The following is a 20,763-nucleotide window of genomic DNA, read 5'->3' as shown; positions in this document are numbered from 1 at the left end:
TATCATGTACAAGAGGAAAGCGAGAATATCTCGGTGATTTCTCGCGACGTTATTCGTCGTATCTACAATAATATCGCAGAGTTTCAGAGCGCTTTTTAAATTTATTATAAGCATCTTCGCCGCCGAGTTTCCTCGAAACCGTATATCGAGAGAAACATTAAATTAACTCGCATGTAAAGCGCTTAAATTAATTATCTACACATCCGACTTAAATTTCCTTAAATAAAATCCTAAGTCCCGATAACGTGATGTCTATCATTTTTCGTTAATTATTTTATCATTTTTATCCTCTTTGGATTTTCTTCGAACGAACGTTTTTTAAGAAGTCATCGTCACATTTACCAAAGTTTAAATCAGAATTTAAATATTATATTCAACTTCCTTTTTCTTTCCGACGATCGAACGACGGAAGGCATAGACATCGCGTTTCGAATTCGACTTGAAGTCGAAACAGATGTCTAGATGATTAAATGACGAATAGCTCGCCTTATCCGGCGCAATCGAATTAATTAATCGGCCCCTCGCTTTATATCGATCTAATCCGTACCGATGGATTGTTAAATAATGTGCGATCCTAATCGAAGTCTCTCGCGGAGATTCTCAAGAGCCAACGGACGTAAATTTTGAATAAATTCGAGAAGAAAGCACGTCTCTCTCTCTCTCTCTCTCTCTTTCTCTCTCTTTTTCTTTCTCTTTCTCTTTCTCTTTCTCTCGCTTATGACACTTTGAACCGCTTCGATAGATTAATTGACGAGACTCCCGATAGATTTTTAAACCAATCCATCGTGATTGAATTTATAGATGTATTTACGGAACTCGATATGCATTTCATGTCTGCGACATTTTGTTCTTCGACTAATATTTTCGTTCGTCTAATCAAAAAGATAGAGATTAGAGATTATCATTTTGTTCAAAACTGCTTCCAGAAATTGCACATTGTAAATTTAAAAACAATTTTTTTGCCGAATAAAACGATATTTCGGGAACGCTGTTCTCCCGTGCGAGCTTCAAATTTTGACAATACTATACGTATCTATTAAAGTAGTTAATTAATAGTCAAAGATGGGGTAAAGATTCGTAAACAAATCTCCCATGCTCGTATTATGATTTCATTTCCTGTGAAAAAGCCAAGTGTAAATTTGTCAAGAATTCTTAAAATATAGTATAAGAAGTTTCGGAGAACACAAACGCGCGGATCATTTCATTGATTTCAATATTATTATTATTATTATTCGGCCGAGAAAGATTGCGAGAGCGACCGAGTTTTCTGTCGAATTAAACGACAGCGAGCGAGTTTCGATCCGAACTTACGGAAACAACAAATCCGTCGGTGCTCTCGCTGATTGAACGCGAAGGAACGTGCAGAAGACGGAGCCACTGCTCGAAAAAAAAAAAAAAAAAAAAAGAAAAAAAGAAAGAAAAAAAGCGAGGAAAAAACGGAGGAAAAAAAGCAAGAAGGAGATCGATGCGTCATCGTCCTGCAAGTCCTCGTGAAACGCGAATACGTCGCGAAAGTATCAGTTGACGGAAGGTAATCTCCCTTACTTCGGCGGCTCATTGAAATCCCACGCTAAATTTCAATCTGACGTGTACAAAAGTCGGGCCCTTTCCTTTCTCCCCCCCCCCCTCCACCCCTCTGTCCCATCTCGATTTGATGCTTCGAGGCTCCGCTATATCGCGGACATAGGACTCGAACTCCAGGCAACGGTCCATTTCCACAATCCTCATCTTCCCCTATCATCCCTACCTCTCTCCGAACGCATACGACGTCTGGACCAACGTGCGTGTATATATATATATATATATATATATATATATATATATATACAGTGTGTCCCAGAACCGGAGACTCCTCGCGAGATCTTAACTAAACTCACAAAGTGAGTATTCAAAGTTATACATCGGGTTTTAAATATTTCCAAGATAAATTGATATCAATTTAGCGAATTACTTATCCCTAGGATTCGCGGACCAAAATTAAAGAAAGATTAAATAGAATTTTGATTTATTTTAAACTGTGTGTGATATGAAGGTTCTGTAAAATTTTAGTATATATATTTGAAATAATTTATAAATGATACAAAATTATCTATTAAATATTAACACGTTTAATATAATAAAAACTTAAATTATTAGACATCTATTGACCTATAATGATATTATAAAATTTTATTGTTACAATTTTACGTTACATTTCAGATGAATAAAAGTTTTGAATTGCTTGCGTTGAATCTTTGATTTTTTTTTTCAATTCTAATCATCACTAAATTTACTCTCTTAAGCTTAAAAAAAATTAAAGATCAAATTTTTGAACAATAGTTTTCAAGTTAATTATATATCTTAACTTCGCAGCTGACTGAAATGATAGTTCTACACGCACCCTGTATGTCTATGATGTCTCTTCTTCCCTGTCTTTTACGTCTGCCTGAAGTCTTTTTAAGACCCTCTCGCCTCTCTCCTATTCGCGATGCATCCCTAACGTCCGTTTCCCTCCAATATCGAACGCTGTGGTATCGGTTTGTATACACATGGATAGGATGAATACATAGGACGTACCTAATTAAACTTGGGAAAAGCGACGTTAGATTTTCAACGTCCGCGATAGATATAGGGAAAGAGAGAGAGGAAGAGAGAGAGAGAGAGAGAGAGAGAGAGAAAGAGAGAGAGAGAGAGAGAGAGAGAGAGAGAGAGAGAGAGAGAGAGAGAGAGAGAGAGAGCTTTCTTATCCTCCTTTTCACGTCACCTATTAAAGTCACAGCCCTTAAAAGCAAAAGTCTTTTATTTCGTATACGTCAAAAGAGAGAGACAGAGAGTTGACAATCTTGAAAAAAAAAAATTTGAAATTTTAAATGTCAATAATATTAGCATATGACAAAATATGTATTGTATCATTATGATATATATATATATATATAAAGAAAGATTGTCTAAGAGATAAATAAAGATGGCGCGACAGATAAGGGCCGTCTTTTTTAAGGCCAACGAGTGCTCTTTTTCTTTCTGCCACCCTCATATGATCCCAAAAAGGGCTCGATTCTTTTTACATGATTTTCGTACGCTTCCTTGACGCTCTCGCGGTTCAAGTATTTATTGTCCGGCGACGTTGAAAGGCTTCGATGAGATGAAACAAGGGGGTGACGGCTGAAAAGGGGAGGGAGGGAGGAGAGATACGACGGCTTTTGTTCGGCGCGGATTGAAATTTAGCGTAGAATTTCAATGAGAGAGAAAAATAGAGAGACAGAGAGAGAGAGAGAGAGAGAGAGAAAGAAAGAGAGAGAGAGAAAGAGTCGCCGAGAGGAGAAGCGCGACGAGATTACCCATCTCAGCTGCTTCGACGTAGAACTCGCTCGTTCCCGCCATGTTGCCTGATTTATGCATGAAAGGGGCGGCATCTCGCAGGCTGGCGATCGGCCTTTTTCTTCCCTTTCATTTTTTTCCGCCCCTTATTTTTTTCATCGCTATCACCGGACCGAGTTGTTGTCCGTTATTAGCCGAGCCTCTGTGTTATCAGAGTTCCTCTCGAGTATTCCTCTCGTTAACGCATCACGCGCAGGATCTTTTGCAATTAATATTAGCCGTTCATATTTATAAATTTTTAAATTTATCGCAAAAGAAGGCGGGATATTGAAACTTTTGTTTCCTGTGAAAATAAGATGTTATACGTTTCGTGTTTTCATCGATATTGTTGCATCAATTAAGAATTTCTCTTTATGATAATTCCTAAATTTGACATTTTCAAGACATGTCTCTCTTAATTAAAAATTCAAAACTTGCATTGCACTGTAATTACGTCACAAGTATCGAAAAAAAAATATCGTCAAATAATACGAAGATCCAAAGTTGCGATTGTGAGATGATACAAAAACAAAAAAAAAAAAAAAAAAAAAAAAAAAAAGTCTTTCCTCACGACGATGACATATATATTGCAGTCTTGAAATATAATTTTCTGAGAAACTTCTCGCTGGAAAAACACAAGGGCGGTGTTTTTATTTCGTTTCATTGTTGCAAAAGAGTAAAAGCAAAATGGGGGCAGCAACTTTTCCACCCCTCCTACCCCAAGTTTCCCGCTGGCTTTATTTCACGAGGTAAAATCCGGTTCCCCGAGGGCGAGATTCGGTAGAATCTTTAGAGTCGGCTGGATATGGGAACGGGTGCTTCGGCACGTCCGCCTAAATATCTACGCGGAACTAATTACCGCGTTACTAATGAAACTAATTGCTATCCTACTACGCGCGTCTTTTGATCCAACGTTGTTTAAAGATTCGACACTCTTGTCTTGTCAGTCGCACGCCCACCCGGGTAGTGCACTTTCCGCATTAAATCTCTCGTCCCCCCCCCCCTGTCTTCCTTTAAAATATAACGTCGCGTCATATATGTTAATTTAAATAATTTTATATAAATTTTATCATGTAATTTTATCAAAGTATAAATAGTAAAAGACAAATTTTTTGTAATAAATTTCAGCCATGTACAATGATGTTTAATTAAATAATTTTATTTACCTAATTATATCCTTTTATTTTGCTTCTCCATGTTGCGAAAAGTAAGAATAATCGAAAGAGTTTTTAATAAATTTCAAAAATGATAAAAATTAATTTTATTAAACATTTGGATTTTTATACCATTTTAATAAAACAATTTTCTTTTAGAACAATATTTTTTTTATAAAAAAATCACATCCTATTGATTATATTTTTATATTTAATCTTCTATTAAGAAAATAGTAAAAAATAAGAGAAATATTATAGTTTCAATATTGTTTCATAGTTAAATAAGAATGAAAAGACACTTTTATCCGAAGGAAAGGAGAGAAAAGGTTCATAGACCCTCGTGAGAAAATCGAGGGATGTCCGGCAAAAAGTTTTAGGAATGAAACCGAGGCGCTGCTTAATAAGATCAATTCTTCGATAACAAAGTGTTGTCTTCTCATTCGTATGAGAGTAGGAAACTGGGGGGGTGGCGGTTAAGTTTGGTGGTACGAGGCTCTTGTCGCCGTTTTAAAATCGGTCTCGAAAGTCGCTAATGTCTTTAGAAGATCCTCCGTGTTTTCTGGATATCGAATGACGAAAGGCAGATAGAGAGAAAAAGATGATTGGAAACTGTTAAGACACAGTAGTATCGAATAAAAGTGGCATCGGATAAAATGAAATGTTTTTAACTTTGCAGCTCCCCTCTCTGATGACGTAAACATATGTAAAAAAACAGAGGCTTAAAATTTCTTTAATCACTGACATCTTCTAGGTAGCAAAAACTGTGCCGCACACATTTAATCACGCAATTGACATTTCCGCTCCTTTTTATTTTATTACTCAGATTTTCAATGTTTGTTTTTTAAACTCAAAACACTTGTAAAGTTTTTAATAGCAAATGCACGTGTGTATAGTTATTTGAAAAAAAGTCGGTAAATCCCTGAAGATTGCAAAATATTCCGTGATCGCGGAATGTCTTTTGCTAGGCCAAGCCGAAAGCCAGGAAATCGGGGGCATTAGTTTATCGGTGACGTCCCCGGGAATACATCCTTGGTGCCCATCCATTCTCGTCGATTTTCTTCGTCGCGTGTGTATAATGCGAGGAACAAACGTCGCAGAGACGAGATACGAGCGATTTTTCATTCTCGTGTTCCACTAAATAAATGCTCTGGAAGTTCTCGAGGAAGAAGTAATCATCGAGCGCTCCTCGCAGCATTCGCGTATTTACGTGAATCGAGCAACCAATTTAGAATAGAAAAAAAATTATATAAAATCTTTGTAAGAAACTTTTAAACAATTAAAATGAATTTTTGCAAATTTGCGGTTATTTTTAAAACAGTGTTTTAAACGTGATTGCATTGCGTGAGTGAGTGACAGTTTGCAAAGTATTCGACGAATATTCTTCCACCAATGGCGATTCGTTTTCGTCATCACTTAATCGCGAAATAAAACAATAGCGTCGAGTGATCCGGATGTTGAAATAAAATGGCCGACCGCGAAGAGATATATCAGGTATCAATCAAGATCGTTTAATTCAGTAATCAGGATGCATAATAATACACAAAATCTTTCTCTAGTTGCACACATACAAATGCATTCGACAATGTCACGATTCAACAAGTCGATAATTTGATAGCGTGACGTTTATCATTCTTTCCGGTAAAGAGACTAAGTGAGATGAGATACCAAAAATGTAACGTCGGATTGATGTGGATTTTTCATGGAATAAGGGATTGATTAATAATTTTTCATCAATGAACAAGCGAATAAAGAGCGAGAAAGATCGATCGATAACGCGACCGCCGACAAATTTGAGAATAAATTCTCGAAATGACTTGATTGTAAATTTTCATCTGGACATTTGACATAATAATAAGTCATTGTCAAATTTGAAAGAGAGAGAATTAAATAAATTATTCTTGACCTCCGTCACATACGTGAATCTCTTATTCCAAAATCTCATAAATAATATTCTTTATATTAGCTTTGTTTACACAGATAATTAGTCGAATCGACGATTTTTCACATATGCTATATTCGTGGAAAATGAAATTTCAATGATTGCTGGCAAAGTCAATCAAGTATGGAATGTAATTATTGTTAAAATAAAAAAGGCAATATGCGTATCGAAAATCGCGCGTGTTATTACAGACTGCGCCATTTTATTAAACAAATCAAACAATTTAATGACGCGTGCGTACACACAGGCACAATGATTTATTTTAATTTGAGATTAGCTTGGCACATATTTCTTAATAATTGACATTAATAAAGACTGAGATTATTTTGATGTTTAAAAAAATATTTCACGATATTTCAACATTTCAAAAAAATTAACATTATTATAAGCAAGTCTATGTCATATAATATAATTAATATTAATATATATTATAAATATTGTAAAATAATTTTATATTTATATATATAATATAAATGACAAATTAATTTTATTAGAAAAAATGCCAAAATTAGGATATTATTTGTCCAATTACTTTTGCACACATTTCTATTTTAATAGAGAAATTATGTAGCTTTTATTAGAAAAAAAAAAAAATTTTCGAACGTCTTCGAGATTCCCAGCAAAATTGCTTTCTCTTTCCTGGCAAAATGAAACATGTCGAAAAATTGGAAGCACCACTGGACCCTCCAAGTAGCTTGTTCGCGAAATAAAGTCGCGGTATCAGGGGTTAAACGGACACAGATAGATAGATAGAAAGAGAGAGAAAGAGAAAGGAAGGCAGAAAACTGCAGCCGAAAGATGCGAGATTCACTCACCCTCTTTCTCCCACTCGTCGTTGCAATCGCTCTCGCAACTCTCTCTCTCTCTCTCTCTCTCTCTCTCTCTCTCTCTCTCTCTCTTTTGCTTTGGCTCTTACTAGTATAGTTTAGCCGAACCCGTGTGTCGGCCAATGGCGGTACGCAGCTGAGCCATTATTGGAAACTCGTTACATGCACGGTGCCACCAGCGCCGCCGTTACAAAGGCGCTGGCTCCTCTCCCGTTCCCATGCTTCGGCTAGCCGTGTTACACGAATACTCGAAGAGAAAGAGAGAGAGAGAGAGAGAGAGAGAGAGAGAGAAAGAGAGAAAGAAGAAGACTGTGTCGTCGCCACTGCCGTTAGATTGCAAGCCGACGTTATAATGCGCTGCCGACTGACGTGACGCAGTACATTGCACCGTCTATCGCGGGGGTGTCTATATATATATATATATATATATATATGTGTGTGTGTGTGTGTGTGTGTGTGTGTGTGTGTGTTTATATTGTATATAAACATACACACACACAGACAGTTTATATAGAAATACACAAGTCGCATTTCGGTAACGTTCTCATACACTTCCACCTGTGAATTAAATGTCCCGTTTCCGCCTTTGACGCGCGTGGTTCCTCTTTTCGAAGAGAGATGTTTGTTCGGAAATTATCATTTACAAACAACAAGAAGAAAAAAAAAAAAGATATTGGAATATTCACTATTTATTTTGATCTCTCATATTCTTCAATTCTGAAATTTGGTTCAGAATTTGTAAACTTCAAAATATAACGTTTGGCTCTTGAGATATTCAAACGTTGCAATTTTTGTGGGATCTTAAAGTTGTTTGAAATAAAAATGTTTAGAATCTCTAAAACTCTAAACTTTCTCGAAAATGTTCAGCTTTGACATTTTATATCTTTCCTTCTTAAAAAAAGAAAAAAAAAAATTTCATCGAGCATTCCGTTTGGTACGTTAGTTATTCTACACCAATGATGAATCACTTATGCTAATTCGCGAAATAAAAGGGCCGATTTTAGGATCTAATTCTTCGGAGCATCAAGTTGCGCACGAGCGTGTCACTCGGTCACGCGATGACGACCTCATGAATCATCGGCGATATTCCTCCACCTTCTTGGCAGTTTTCCCCAGAGAGGGAGGAGGTTGTGCAACTTGAGCGAGCGCGTCTTATATCGACGAAATCCGAGCTATCGGCGAGGACGTTGTGTATCGCGTGTCCTCGATGATCATTGGCGATCCTGGTCGACCCTGGTACGCCTCGCGAAAATCATATTCGCGCCGTGTTATTGCCGTGATTAATTTACGTAAATGTGCGTGAAGCCAGAGAAGCTGTTAACTTGTGACGATTAATTGTCCTCGCCCGCGGCGTTGCCGAAAATGGATGGATAAATTCTGCTGGACACGCATTCTGGCAAGATTTTCTATAAGAATTCCATTAGTTCTCTTTACAGCTAAAATCTAGCGCGTAATTTAATTATTTTCATTCAATTACGTGTAAGTGTACATAAATTTTAAATTTAATAAAAAATGTAAACAACTTTTTTATTTTTTAATATATCAAATATATATATCAAAATAAATATTATTCGCTTGAAAATTTTGTTGTATTAAATAAAATTTTTTATTTCATTTATTAAAATATGTTCTTAATAAATTATTATAAAAATCAAATATATTAAATAATATTATTTTTTGAAATTTTTTATATATTATACACACACACACACACACACGCGCGCGCGCAAAAATTATTTTATTTTTTTAAAAATATCTTTAATTATTTTGCTCTCTTTTTTTATTCTGCCGTCCTATGGACCGCCCAGAATATTTTTTCAGATACATCATTCAACACAAACTCTTTTTCGCAAAGGTGTCCTAATCCGCTAAAGGGTAACATATTATTTCAAGCTCTCTGCACGTATCTGACGTAACCCACGTTCGTGTATTTTTATTAGGAGTTATTCCTCCTTTTTTTTCTTCCCCTTCGCGAACGCTGCGTGCATCAATTCCTCTTTGAATCTTCTCCTATTTTTTTCTCTCTCTCTCTCTCTCTCTCTCTCTCTCTCTCTCTCCTTCTCTTTCAATGTGCTCGGAGGATCGACGTAACGATCCACTTATGGAAAATGCCACGGTAAAGGAAGAAAGGCTCTTGTCGCTCACAACTCGGACATCATCCCCCGCACTCCCTCCTTGCTTTTTCCTCTTATTCGCCTGCTCCTCTCGCCTGCTTATCTCTGTTGTCACTCCTCGTCCATTCGCTAGTCTGCTTTTTTCGGAGAAGAGAATCCTCTTAGTCTTCTAGTGGTTCGTCCGCGCTCCAGGAATATGCTTTAAGTTTATAAAATTGCGCCTATATATTCGCAAGCTTCTTCACTGACAGATACGTTTACAGGGTACTCAAGAAATATATGCAACGTACCAAAACAGTTCTCCAGGCTCTGAAAGCAGGATTCTGAAATTCCCGCTTATTTAAACGTTTCAATTCTAAACTGTTTATGCTAAGATTGTTGAATTCTTCAAACCTTTGGGACTTTTTTAAATTTTAAAGGGATGGGAATTGCAAATGCCTGTGCAAGTCCGAAGAAAAAGTTTTACTCTGAGAAATCTTTGGACTCTTTCCGGATTTTTCTTCTCCAAATTTGTCAGAGCTTCAAAATTGACACAAAAACGTTCTTAAATATCGATTCTACTTAATTCCCTAAATTATCTACCAAATAGATAATTAAAATTTATCGATAATTTTAATCTTCCACATTTCTGTTTGAGATTATATTATTTTTTTTTCCTTAAAAAAAAAAAAAAAAAAAAAAAGAAATCGAATTATTAAAAATAACGAAGAGAGTCTTTGCCGCATTTGTATTTTTTTGACTCACTCGGTACGTCGTACAGTTTCCCGACGCTCACCCGCCTCAAGTCTCAGCCGCCTGTACTTCGTCTTATCGCGAAGTGGCGGCTTATCGATTGGCCGCGGCGGATGCATTGCTTTGCAAAGTGGAAATCGTCGGCGGGTGCACTTTAAGTCTTGGTGAAGTAAGCTCTCTCGCGGATCACACAATAAGTATCGGTGCTTTCGCGGACGGCAAAACGCCCGATCGAGTCACCTTCTCCCTCCCCCGCCTCCCCCGTCGCCACCTCCCTCACCCCTTTGACAGCACCGAGCATTCGGGATTCGATGGATAAATCGTACGCAAAAGAAATCAAATTTCAATCGCCGATCAATTATTAATATTCGATATTTCGCGAGCTACTAAAACATTTAAGGAGAAAAAAGCTTGCTCCGGCAATAAACGCGAAATCTTAGGAGCGTTACGCGTTTGCTTAAACTCATATTAAACCATGATAATCCTTGCCCCTGCCCGCACCGTGTACGCGTTATGGCCCCTTACATAATCAAGACATATTTCGCTTAATAATTTTACGTTGGATAACAGACTTACGTAATCTCATTAATAATGGAAATCCGCCGCGTGCGCGTCCTTAGACGAGTTATTTTTCATTGCTAACGAGAAAAAGAGAGAAAGAGAGAAGGGGGGAGAGAGAGAGAGAAATAAAGAGGCGCAAATATGGTAATGCTTAATATTTAATTCTCTGCACGCGACTTCAAATACGTATAAAGAGTCTATCCTTGTACGTTATATTAATTTTATGGAATAAAATTTACTCTGGGAAGAAATATTTTTAAAAAATGAAAAAATAATATATATATAAAAATACACATCATCGTTTTTTGAATTTACTTTTAATAAAAAAAAAAAAAAAAAAAAAAATTTTCAATCTAGTTTCTTACAAGAAACAAAATAGTTTCTACTATAATGCATGTGAAATTATAATGCAGTCTATTTTAAATAAAGAGGAGATCACTATTTTATGACTCGTTGCAGGATCTGTTTTGGCCCAGTTTTGGTAAAGTAGAACGCTCGACAGATATTAATTCCCTTCTCGATAGGGATTTATTCGCAAACGTCCTGTCGATAGGATCACTGTTCGCCGATATTGGCAGCCGATTTCAAAATTGAAGAAACATCATACAATTCTAATTCATAGCCTCGTAAGTCATTCATCATTTGATCGTCTTGTATGACGCGTTTCGCGGCTGACAGAGAAAGAGTATCACGTTTCTGATATTTTAAACGTCAATTTTAAAGTTCAATTAATAAATTCGAATCAACAGTCAACGTTAATCAATAATGCACGCGCAAATAAAGCAAAAAAAAAAAAAATGAGAAAAAATATTATTAAAATCCGATTACACTCTCTTTCTCTTTGGAAATTCTTCTCTCTAAATTATATATCAAGATAATCACGAGACATCTAGATCTTCTTTAAATATAACAAGAAAGAAAAATAAAAAAAAGATAAAGTGTCCATTTGAATTTGCAAAACATTAAAATATTGAACAATCGCTCACTCAGAATTATAATATTATTTCTGGCATATCAAAATTTTCTTAAATCCCATCTTATAATATAATGACTGGCTGCCGATCTAATTTGTTCGAAATTTATAAACACGTACAATTATTAGTATACATTTATTTCGCGAGCGAGTTTTACTTTCGCGAGAGAAACATGACACACTTCTTCCACTTTCGGCCGATCTAATTTCCAAAACACACAGCCGCATGTGTTCGTAATGATCCCCGGGTTCTAGTCGCGGCCATTTCCAGCAGCCGAAAGGCTGCTTTTAATTAGCATAACCGTCGCATATACGGCAACATCGAAGCGTTGCGCTTCCACCTCTTGTCTCCCTCCCCCCGCCCGCCCCCTCCCACCCTCCCCCGTCCCATTCCACCTCGCCGGTAATATGCACCCCAACTAGTCCTTGAGTTATTGCCTGATCAATAATCTATATGTAGTACCGACGGCACCGTAGGGCGAGCTGCTGTCCGCGTAACCCGCGCAGCAAGCACGAAGCTCGGCGTAAGCTCCCCGTGTTCTGAGCATCGCACAGCTGCGTATCGTGAACGTATAAATCTCGAGATCCGGTCCAGCCCAGCAGCCTGCCCCGGCGAGAAAGCGGCCACGGCTATGAGTTGAACGTTCATATTTCCCCTCCCCCCCTCCCCCGAAAAACGGTCTCTTAAGCGTGAGTGCTCTATAGAAAAAGAAAAAGTAGATATGGTATAAAAAAAAATTATTGTAATCTCCCGGCTTGTATAATCTCTAGCCTCCGAAGATCTGTGGATTCGTGAAAGGATTTTGAAAAAATAATAAGTTGTTTGATTCTAAAAAAAAAAAAAAAAAAAAAAAAAAAAGAGAGAGAGAAAAAAATTGAAACAACAACCGAGGACATGTTTATTTCCTATCCGTTGTGAAAGACCGCGGTAGTGAATCTTTCAAGGCAGCGAGATTTTTATATATGATATCGGACGGGGCGATCAACACGCGCGACAAAGTGGGTCGCGTGAATTTTCCATTGTCACATATGATATGACGATACACGGTGTGCACGATTTTTCGAAAAAAAACAAACGGAGAGAGGGAGAGAGAGAGAGAGAGAGAGAGAGAGAGAGAGAGAAAGAGAGAAGCGTGATCTCTCTAAAATAGTTAGGTTCTCCAAAAATACCCCCCATTACCTGATCAATAATCTATATGTCGCTCGTGGTGCGCGATCCACGATGTGTCCACGTAATCTCGCGCGATCACGAAAACTGTGGCGGGCGAGCTTTGAATATTGCAGCGGTGAACGGCCTCCCCTTCACCCTCCTCCACCCCCCTCCGCGAAATAAATCTTTCGCGCCGCGATCGTTAAAGGAAAAAACCGCGCGATAACTAGCGCCCGGCCCCGCGATGAAAAATGCGTTAAAGTCGCGGGAGAAATTAAAAGTTGCGCGGTGTGTGTGTGTGTGTGTGTGTGTGTGTGCGTGCATCCTTAACGAGCCGATTCGCCGGATAAATTTGTAAAAAACCACGGCCGCGCAAATACGCGGGATAATTAATCGACGAGATGGTATTTTTGCACGAAACATCGCGACCGCGCGAAAAATGATGCAAAGTTGAGATGGGAAGCATTTGACTTCCATCGATCCGATGCATTGGATCGGCGACAGTCACGCGTACTTTTCGTATTTTTAAATCGGCATTAAAGCAAGAAATGAGTATATTTGTTAGAATTTTTCTTAGAATATATTATAATATTTAATAGGATATTTATAGAATTTATTAGCTTCTATATTTTTCCATGATTATCTTAATTAGGTTTTAATTCTAAATAAAAAAATAATGTACTTTGCTTTCTTCGAAATGATCTTGGATGTGGATATCTTAGGATAAAAATGTGCCAAACCCTTAAATCTTTTTCATGTACCATTATATTTTGAAGCTAAAGAGTTGATGTGACACGTGAAAACGTAAATAGTAATCTGTCACTTTGCGCGATTCGGAAACCGCCGGCGCGACGATCAAATAGAACGCGCGAATAGAATTGTGCCGGCTCGTTTGTGCCAATCGTAAAGCCGCTCCTCCGAATTGCTGATTTCACGAGCCTGTTGAGTATCGAGTCGTGACGCTTTACGACGCAATTGCGATTCTTTTTCTGAATCGCGAGATCATCGGCTGGCAAAGCACAGGTCGAAAGTTTCGAAGAAAGAGTCCTTGGAAAAATTCAAATGTCGAAATAATAATCTATCAATTTATCTATCTCTGTATATTTTTACTTCCAGACGGGGAGAAAAAGATTATCGTTCAATTCGTTTAATTAATATAGAGCAATTAATATATCCAAAATTTTTAATCATAATTTTAATTATACTGCGCAATGAATATGTAATTAATACAAATGTCCTCGAATTGTCTAATAATATCTCAATTATAAATTTCTTGATTAAATCGAAGCCGAGATTTCTTTCGACGAAAATATCATAGCACAGGCTTTTAGAAATTATAGAGTAAAGTGAAATTCAAAATTTTAATCCGCGACGCCTGCGCTTGAATACAAATGCATTATCATCGTTCACATGCCGCTTCGCTCGCGTGTATTTATTAAAATAAATTATTGTGTTGTCGAGATAAAAATAAATAGAAAACAAAAAATTTCTCAGGACGGTCCCTCATAACAAAGGCGATAGGCGCGCAAAGCATCACGCTAATTAAATAAAAATTAAGAACGCTTAGTCGGCCCATCCTAAATACGGAAAGAATGAAATTTCTTTGTAAAATTAATATACAGCTCCGCACACGCAACATATCTCGAACAAAACATTTTTACATCGAGAGTAAAAAATTTAATATACTCTTATAATCAATCGTGCATTTTCTTTCCGTCTGAAAATTTATTCGAAACTCTGCATTTTTCACAGGTGAAAAATTTGATAGCAAATTCGTAGAAATCTTCGAAATGTCAAAAAAATGTGTAATGTCCCCGAAAAGTGTCGTATTGTCTAGAAATACGAGAAGGTTCAATCACCCCAGATCCACGTCCGTGTTATCATCCTCCTGTTTCCCACGTGTGCGTAGGGGAATACGAAAAAGTTGGTCGAGGTGACTGCAGGAGAATTGGCGGGAAAGCAAGGGGCGGACGGAGGATGAACGGGGGTGAGTGGGAGAGTGGTCGCGGAGGGTTAGGCCGGGGACTCGTATCGAAAATTCCTCGCATTTCGTAGCCGATGACGGGTAGGTACTAATTTCGATAGCCTCGAAAACGTCGGGCGGCGGTGGCGGTAAGGCGGGCGGGCGGGAGGGAGGGAGGGGGGGGAAGAGGAGGAGAAGAGAAAGGAAGGGATCCACCACACCGTTCCCTCCGCTCGCGCGCGCCGGCCCAGCTCGGAAAGAGGCCGCCGCCGACCAGTCCGGTTCTGGTTCGACGCAGTTCGGTTCGGTTCCTAGCCAGTAAGCGGCAGATTAAAGAGAAATGGCTACACGTTCATATTGATTTTTGTCCTCAGTTCGCGGGTTCGCCGTGGGGTGGGTAGAGAGAGGCGAGCGGCCGGATCGGAGGAGGAAGGGGGGAGAGAAGGGATGGAGAACGGTCGGTCGAGGGTGGTCGCCGAGAGGGAGACCACCAATCTTTGCGTCCCCTCCTTCCTCCTCCTCATCCTCTTCGCCTTCTCTCTACATATCTATACAGGGTCTCTCTCTCTCTCTCTCTCTCTCTCTCTCTCTCTCTCTCTCTCTCTCTCTCTTTCTCTTTCTCTCTCTCTCTCTCTCTCTTATCCTCTATCTACGTACGTACCTACCTACCTACCTACCTATCTACCTACCTACCTACCTACCTACCTACCTATCTACCTACCTACCTACCTACCAACCTACCTACCTACCTACCTACCTACCTACCTACCCCTCTTTCCTTCCTTCTGCCCTCTTTCTCCATCGCATCTACACCCTTCGACTGACTCCCTCACGCTAGCAGACCGTCCGCCCTCTCTCCCTCTTTCTCCGTTTCCCTTTCCTTCTTCCGTTCGCCGATCGCTCTTCCCCTCGCCGCCCCATCCCTCCTATCTGCGTGCTTCGCTTCCCTCGCCCTTCCGTTTTCTGTCCCTGTTGTCTTCCTCTGTCTGTCTGTCTAGCCTCCTCGTTTCTCTCTTTCATCCCATCTCGCACATCCCCCTTTTCACTTCTTCGTTCTACTCGTCCCTTCACTAGCTTTTTACTCCCCTTTCGTTTCCGTTCTCCGTCTCTCCTTCCCTTCTTATCCGTCAGTCTCGCCTTCTTTCTCGTCTACCCTACCTTTTACTTCCATCCTCCTTTACCGTTATTTTGAACTCTTTCTTTTTATTTCCTTCGCATTTACTCCGCGTACCCTTTTCCCCTTCTCCTTGTCATTCTTCGAACACTTGCATTGGACCTTTCCGGTCTTTCTCGCACTTTTTAGAAAACTCGTCAAAAAATATATTCTACAACGGCCTACAATACGTCGATCCCTGACTACGCTCCAAGGCAAAAGAAAATAATGATACAAAGGATTCAAAGAATAGATAATTATGACGTTAAATCTAAACTAACGTTAACGAGTGATCTTGACGAGCCCTCAATTTTAAAGAGTCGGTGTATTGTCATGCTAAAACACCATTATGTGAGATTTACAACGCAATTAATACAATAATTTACTTATTGTTAGAAAAATATAGCTTTCTATGATTTTTCCTTTGAAGCCAATTTTATGTCTTATTCTTCGATTGGTATAATTTTAAAAAATTTTAATTTTTATGAGATTAAAAAAAAAAAAAATAAATTTTATAATAAACAAATAAAAGGACGAAAATTATATAATATAAATTTGAAATAAATTTGACCTTAATACACATCTCTTTTTAACTCTAAAATACTTTACATATATGTATGTATATTTTTTTTTCTTATATGTACATTATTACATATGTATGTGTACATTCTATATTGCATAAATTCTTATTTATCTTACATATTGGAAAAATGTAAATAAAATTGAAAGAACAGGAGCATTTTTACGAAAACATATTTGAACTCGTCAAGTATTGGCGTTTTGCATCAATGAAGCGTCATCGCGAAGAGTCCGAGAACCGCTGGATAACGAAATTTTGGTTGTCTGAGAGCTTTCTTGCGGCCTACCGAGAGGAAGAGATAGAGAAAAGACACGTACACACAAAGAGAGAGAGAGAGAGAGAGAGAGAGAGAGAGAGAGAGAGAGAGAGAAAGAGAGAGAGAGAGAGAGAAAGATAAATCGATTACTCCTCTCTCTCTCTCTCTCTCTCTCTCTCAAATACCGGAGTGTGTCGTCCGCAAACACAATTCGAGAGATGTGAGCGGCGACCTTGTGGTTTAAATTCTAACTTCTGTCGTGCCACAGAGTAATACAATTATTTCCGGAACTCGCCGTTCCCGCGGCTGGAAATTGCGCTGACAGAAAATTGGATTCATATAGAGGGAAAAGGAGAGAGGGTTGAAAGATACGATATTGTCGTACGATTGTTATTGCTATAATTTGGCAGGACCTTGAGGCGGCCAACCGTCGACGGTAATCGTGTCTAACTTAATATTCTCCTACGCGATTTTTGTGTCAGTTTTATATTCAAAAAGTGTCTCATGCAAGTAAAGATGTCTTGAAGAAAATTTTAAAAATAGTCTTTACAAAACAATTTAGCATGACATCATTTAAAATATCCTTAAATTTTCGAAGATATATTGTCATTATAATCAAGTATAAATATGAATAATAAATTTAAAAATAAATTTTTTTTATAGATTCAGATACGTCTTCTATCTTCCTTCCTCTCTTTTTCTATTTAAATATTTTAAAAATTATAAATAAATTACAATCACAATTAAGTATATAGAAGCAATTAATTTCAATATATCTTGAACACGTGAGCCAGAGTAATTATATTACAACACGGAAAGAATCGTAAATTTTGTTACCAAAAAGTATGGGATAGATGGGAGGATAATTGAAGTGAAGAAAAGGCCCACGGGGCTGTGGGCAAGAAAATAATCTTTTTTCCACTCCCTGAGAAAGATCTCCTATCGGAGGTCCCGCAAAACTTGACAAATTTTCAATAAGATTGCTAATTGACCAGTTATTTCATCCTTCTCGAAAAGAGAAAAAAAAGAAGAAAAAAAAAAAAAAGAATTGCGCGTCGTCGGACTCTCGGTCGGTTCCGTCCAATCCCCCCGTTGTGCCGCTCCGTCATCCGCTTCTCCCCCTCGCTCACCCCTTCTCCCTTCACCCCTTCGAGTCGTTTCGTATACCCCGCGGCTATCAATGTATAGCCCCGCGCGCGCTATCGATCGATCGAGTCCGGCTTTCATTTTTTGCTTATTTGACTTTTCGGCTCCGGTCGTCCGTTCCGTTCGTTCTCTCGTTTCGTTCTCTCGTTCGTTCGTTCGTTCGTTAGCTCTTCTTCGAGAGCTATCGAACGACGCAGCGGCGCAAATAATTCCCGGGGATAACCCCGAGTCAAAGCCTCGCGGAAAAAGCTTCTCGAGAGACCGGCCCTTTTTCGGGACAGCACATGTCGCCGATCGGAATGTTAATTAGGTGCGAGAAATGCCTAAAACCTAATTCGCTTCCGATCCTTCTAATGTTAAGCCGTCGAGGATTCAAAGGAATAATCCACGGGAACCCTGGGGGGCGGATCAATTACAAAAGAAAAAAATCAAATTTAGATTAGGCGTTGAATCTTTTTTTTTTTTTTTTTTTTTTTTTTTCTAAAATACAAATAGAAAAACGAACTGTCATTAATTCTTACAATATAAAAACATAGCGTTTCTCAAGCATTTCAAGTTAAGATACATGCGCACGATTTAATCCATTCGATGATAATTGGCAAATAAGTCTACTTTCTGCCTTGATAAAGACGCAAACTGAAAGAAAGAAAAAAATGCGACGATGGCCGGGTTCTCGCGAAATATTTCCGGTTATTGACGCTGATACTCTCAGGTTCGAGATGCACCGTCGTTCGCCACCGCAGCCTTCGAAACTCTGGCAACGGCGGTGGCGGCGGCGGCGGCGGCGGCGGCGGCGGCGGGTATTCCCGTGGACTCTCGATCGCATTATTAATAAAATATTATATAACGGCGCTTTATAAAAAGCGTGGGCGGCCAACGGGGACGCGGTAACGGAGGAGAGCCGAAGGGGGAAAGAGCGGTGTGCGGTTCGAGGCGGGCTCGAATAAACCGCAGATACGCGCGCGCGGGGGGGGGGGAGGGGAGGGGGGTATTGCCACCCTTGAGAGGAAAGAAAGAGAGAGAGGGTAGAACGACGAGAGATGAGATAGCCAAGAGTGGAAACGGGGCGGAAGATAGAAACGGAAGGAGAAAGAGGGAGGGAGAAAGAGAGAGGCGAAATTCTGAACGATATATCGCGACTAAAACCAAACTGACGGAATGCCAAAACTTTTTTGTAATTAAATTTTTCACCGCCCTCATGGTGAGGAAAGCGGGAGGGGGGGGGGGAGAGAGGGTGGAAGGAACAGAGGGGGGTGGTGAGTTTCCAGGGTTTGCAGTATGCACCCGCACCGCTTTTTTCGCCGAGGATGTGTATGAGTGTGCCGACATTACTGATTCGCTCTTTATTATTTTATTTTATTTTATTTTATTTTTTTCGCCGTCTTCTTCTCCTTTTACGCACAGTTACATGATCCTCTCTCTCTCTCACTCTCTCTCTTTCTCTCTCTCTCTCTCTCTCTCTCTCTCTCTCTCTCTCTCTCACTCTCTCTCTTCCTCTTTTGTAAAAGGCGCAAGCTCGTGTTTTTGTTTACGAGAATTAACCGATCTGTTGTGGCTTTGCCCGAAATTTATTCCCCCCCCCCTCTCCCCGCCTCGCCCCCGCGTGATTCTCCCGTGAGAAAATTTAGATATAACGTTAAGCTACAAATATGTGAAGATACCAACAGATATTTTTCAACGCAAAATTGGTTGAAAACAATTAGGAATAATTGCAGAACTTTCGTGATTTTGTGTAATTAGTTCAATGCATTATACTAGACTTATATATATTTTTAGTTGTGAAAAATATCTTGCGGTTAAATATTGTGGCGCATTCCTCTTTTATATTATAATAGATTTTTTATAATATAATTTTTTAATTTAATTACGATTTAAAAAATTTCATCAATTTTTATTACAAGTATTTTCTTGACGTTAGGTTCGATAAAGAGTTTTATTAATTTCTTTTACGTGCTATTATCTAATAATATAATATTTCGTGGCAAAATTCAATTTTAATATGAGTTTAAATATATAAATGTAATAAACGATAAAAATCACATGAAAAATTATGTGCAAAATAATAGTGAAAGATGACGCGGAATAAAAAAAATAACGCAAATAAATAGCATGAATGCAAGTAATGTCGAATCAAGTCGTACGTGGTACATTACATAAAGATACAAAGGAGTACTATGAAATCGATGTGCCTCTGTCTTACTCTCGTAGTGACACGGAAAAAAAAGGAAGGAAGAAAACCGCAGCGGAATGGCCCATGAAAATTGCCGGGGCGGCCACCTAATAACCAAATTCGCCCATATTTCCCGAGGCTGTAGCTACAATATCGCTCGCGGCCGCCTTTAAATAGCAAGAAAGCTCGCCTCGTTCGTTCCGGTGCTGCAAAAAAAAAAAAAAAGAAAGAAAAGTAAAATAAAATAAAATAAAATAAAAAACAAAAAAAGGAAAACGCGCGGATCGAGACGGGAGGATAGGAAAAAGGGGAAGGAGCACAAAAACGAAGAGGAAAAAAAGATCGAAGGGGCGCACACGCGGTGGTGTTCCCTCCCTCCAATTCCCCGACCACCCTCTACCGACTCCGATGGATGAAAAATATGTAATTTTTATTAATTGTATCTTTATTAATTTTCGCGGGCAGAACAGCCGCGGCCGGGGATACGCGACGGGGGGAGGGGTGGAAGGAGGGGAAGTATGGGGAGGATCGGTCTGGAACGCGGTGCATTGCTGCCGCATTGTACAGAGAGATTCGTGTATACGCTTCTCTCTCTCTCTCTCTCTCTCTCCCTCTCTGACTTACACACACATACACATATGCGAACATATATTATTTGTATCCATATATATATATACATAAATAAATACATATGTATATATATATATTA

General features: G+C 38.8%; 1 protein-coding gene across 4 annotated transcripts in view; it reads left to right on the top strand.

Annotated features, from left to right (window-relative positions):
* LOC140673814 (uncharacterized) overlaps window positions 1-20,763 on the top strand; it is a 79,576-nt gene that overhangs the window by 16,695 nt on the left and 42,118 nt on the right. The window lies entirely within an intron of this gene.

The sequence above is a fragment of the Anoplolepis gracilipes genome, chromosome 15, assembly GCF_047496725.1.
Source record: "Anoplolepis gracilipes chromosome 15, ASM4749672v1, whole genome shotgun sequence".
Taxonomy (NCBI): domain Eukaryota; kingdom Metazoa; phylum Arthropoda; class Insecta; order Hymenoptera; family Formicidae; genus Anoplolepis; species Anoplolepis gracilipes.
The sequence above is the reverse complement of the archived record's forward strand: the minus strand, read 5'-3'. Positions and strand labels throughout refer to the sequence as shown.